The following is a 4,016-nucleotide window of genomic DNA, read 5'->3' on the forward strand; positions in this document are numbered from 1 at the left end:
AGACAGATTGGATGAAGACAGCAGGAAAGCAGAGGTTCAGAGGAATGAATGCATCTCCATACGCTTATCTGAAATTCTCACCAATGATTTACATAAGTATTTCTATCCTTATTTTAGTATTAATTTCGAAAACTCCATAACTATTTTATATCCGCCTGACTGAGATTTACAAGGTGACCATAGCTTGCTTCATACCAACAATCTCCGTGGGATCGACCCTTACTCACGTAAGGTTTATTACTTGGACGACCCAGTGCACTTGCTGGTTAGTTATGCGAAGTTGTGAAGATATGTTGAGACCATGGTTCTGTGCATCCGTTTTTGGTGCCATCGCCAGGGAATCAATTTCCAACAATAATTCACAACCTGAGTAACAATTTCACATACCAAGTTTTTGGCGCCGTTGCCGGGGATTGTTCGAGTTTGGACAACTGACGGTTCATCTTGTTGCTCAGATTGGGTAACTTTCTTTTCGTTTTCTTTTCGAAAAAGTTTTCAAAAATTTTTTAAAAATCTTTCAAAAATTTCTCCTTTGTTTTCGAAAAAAATTTTTTAAAATAAAAAATGTTTTCAAAAATATATTTTTCTTCAGAATTTTTAAGAATGAATTCTAGTGTTTCATGAAACATGTTGAATCCTATCTGGCTGTAAATCCATACCCAAACTGCTTTGGGATTGGTCTTCAACTAATCACCTCAATGGATGTAATTTACATGCTAGAGCTTGGCTGGCTATTAAGCCATGCCTGACCCTTTGATTGGAGCTTTAGACTAAAGAGCATAAGATTCCTGGAATTCATATTAAAAATTTTGGAATCCTTATTTTTCTTTTTCAAAATGATTTTCGAAAAAAAAATTAAAATAAAATACAAAAAAAATCATAAAATCAAAAAAATCAAAAATATTTCATGTTTCTTGTTTGAGTCTTGAGTCACGTTATAAGTTTAGTGTCAGTTGCATATTCATCTTGCATTTTTCGAAAATTCATGCATTCATAGTGTTCTTCATGATCTTCAAGTTGTTCTTGGTAAGCCTTCTTGTTTGATCTTGATGTTTTCTTGTTTTGTGTTGTATGGTGTTTTTCATATGCATTCTTGAATTCTTAGTGCCTAAGCATTAAAGATTTCTAAGTTTGGTGTCTTGCATGTTTTCTTTGCACAAAAAATTTTTTTCAAAAATGTGTTCTTGATGTTCATCATGATCTTCATAGTGTTCTTGGTGTTCATCTTGACATTCATAGCATTCTTGCATGCATTCATTGTTTTGATCCATAACTTTCATGCATTGCATCATTTTTCTTGTTTCTCTCTCATCATAAAAATTCAAAAATCAAAAAATATCTTTCCCTTTTTTCTCTCTTAGAATTTCGAAAATTAGATTTGAATTTTTCAAAAAAATTTTAAAATCTAGTTGTTTTTATGAGTCAAATCAAATTTTCAATTTAAAAAAATCTTATCTTTTTCAAAATCATTTTCAAAAATAAAATCTTTTTTTCAATTTTTTTTAGTTATTTTCGAAAATTTCAAAAATATTTTTCAAAAATCTTTTTCTTAATTTTACATCATATTTTCGAAAATAACATCATCAATTAATGTTTTGATTCAAAAATTTCAAGTTTGTTACTTACTTGTTAAGAAAGATTCAAACTTTAAGTTCTAGAATCATATCTTGTGATTTCTTGTGAATCAAGTCATTAATTGTGATTTTAAAAATCAAATCTTTTTCAAAACTAATTTCAATCATATCTTTTCAAAAATATCTTCTCATCTTATCTTTTTCAAAATTTGATTCCAAAATATATTTTCTAACTTCCTAACTTCTTATCTTTGTAAAATTTGTTTCAACTAACTAACTAACTTTTTGTTTGTTTCTTATCTTTTTCAAAACCACCTAACTAACTCTCTCTCTCTAATTTTCGAAAATCCCTTCCCTCTTTTTTAAAAAAAAATTCTTTTTAAATAATTAATTAATTATTTTTTTATTTTAATTTTCAAAAATTACTAACCTTTTTCAAAAACCATTTTCAAAAATCACTAACTCTTTTTCAAAAATTATTTTCGAAATTATCCCTCTCTCATTCTAATTATTTATTCATCTACTAACATCTCCTCATCTCACATCTCTGCTCTCCTCACCCTTATGTTTCTTTCTTTACATTACATTCTTTGTCCCCTTCCTTTCTTCCACTTACATAAGGACCTCTATACTGTGGTATAAAGGATCCCTGTTATTATTATTATTTTTTTGTGCCCTCTTCTTTGTCATATGAGCAGGAGCAAGGACAAGAACATTCTTGTTGAAGTAGATCCAGAACCTAAAAGGACTCTGAAGAGAAAATTAAGAGAAGCTAAATTACAACAATCCAGAGATAACCTTTCAGAAATTTTCGAACAAGAAGAGGAGATGGCAGCCGAAAATAATAATAATGCAAGGAGAATGCTTGGTGACTTTACTGCACCAAATTCCAATTTACATGGAAGAAGCATCTCCATCCCTACCATTGGAGCAAACAACTTTGAGCTGAAACCTCAGCTAGTTTCTCTGATGCAGCAGAACTGCAAGTTTCATGGACTTCCATCTGAAGATCCTTTTCAGTTCTTAACTGAATTCTTGCAGATCTGTGATACTGTTAAGATTAATGGAGTAGATCCTGAAGTCTACAGGCTCATGCTTTTCCCTTTTGCTGTAAGAGACAGAGCTAGAATATGGTTGGACTCTCAACCCAAAGACAGCCTGAACTCTTGGGATAAGCTGGTCACGGCTTTCTTAGCCAAGTTCTTTCCTCCTCAAAAGCTGAGCAAGCTTAGAGCTGATGTTCAAACCTTCAGACAGAAAGAAGGTGAATCCCTCTATGAAGCCTGGGAAAGATACAAGCAGCTGACCAAAAAGTGTCCTTCTGACATGCTTTCAGAATGGACCATCCTGGATATATTCTATGATGGTTTATCTGAGCTATCAAAGATGTCATTGGATACTTCTGCAGGTGGATCCATTCACCTAAAGAAAACGCCTGCAGAAGCTCAAGAACTCATTGACATGGTTGCTAATAACCAGTTTATATACACTTCTGAGAGGAATCCTATGAGTAATGGGACGCCTATGAAGAAGGGAGTTCTTGAAATTGATACTCTGAATGCCATACTGGCTCAGAATAAAATCTTGACTCAGCAAGTCAATATGATTTCTCAGAGTCTGACTAGAATGCAAGCTGCATCTAACAGTACTGAAAAGGCTTCTTATGAGGAAGAAGCTTATGATCCTGAGAACCCTGCAATAGCAGAGTTAAAATACATGGGCGAACCATATGGAAACACCTACAATCCATCATGGAGAAATCACCCGAATCTCTCATGGAAGGATCAAATGCCTCAACAAGGCTTTAATAATGGTGGAAGAAACAGGTTTAGCAATAGCAAGCCTTTTCCATCATCCACTCAGCAACAGACAGAGAATTCTGAGCAGAATCCATCTAGCTTAGCAAATTTAGTCTCTAATCTATCTAAGGCCACTGTGAGTTTCATGAATGAAACAAGGTCTTCCATTAGAAATTTGGAAGCACAAGTGGGCCAGCTGAGTAAAAGGATCACTGAAATCCCTCCTAGTACTCTCCCAAGCAATACAGAAGAGAATCCAAAAGGAGAGTGCAAGGCCATTGAATTAATTACCATGGCCGAACCCACAAGAGAGGAGAAGGACATGAATCCCAAGGAGGATCCTGGGACGCCAGTGATCAATAAGGAGCTTCCCTCTGAGGAACGTAAGGAATCTGAGACTCATCTAGAGACCATAGAGATTCCATTGAACCTCCTTATGCCATTCATGAGCTCTGATGAGTATTCCTCTTCTGAAGAGAATGAGGATGTTACTGAAGAGCAAGCTGCCAAGTTCCTTGGTGCAATCATGAATCTAAATGCCAAATTATTTGGTATTGAAACTTGGGAAGATGAACCTCCCTTGTTCACCAATAAACTAAGTGATCTGGATCAACTGACATTACCTCAGAAGAGACAGGATCCT

General features: G+C 34.4%; 1 non-coding gene across 1 annotated transcript; it reads right to left on the minus strand.

The window, feature by feature from the left end:
- Window positions 1-2,798: 2,798 nt before the first annotated feature.
- LOC112768000 (small nucleolar RNA R71) lies at window positions 2,799-2,906 on the minus strand. The gene has a single exon (XR_003185439.1). It is a non-coding gene; the product is annotated as a small nucleolar RNA R71 (small nucleolar RNA).
- Window positions 2,907-4,016: the final 1,110 nt, after the last annotated feature.

This window comes from Arachis hypogaea, chromosome 17 (genome assembly GCF_003086295.3).
Source record: "Arachis hypogaea cultivar Tifrunner chromosome 17, arahy.Tifrunner.gnm2.J5K5, whole genome shotgun sequence".
NCBI classification, from domain to species: Eukaryota; Viridiplantae; Streptophyta; class Magnoliopsida; order Fabales; family Fabaceae; genus Arachis; species Arachis hypogaea.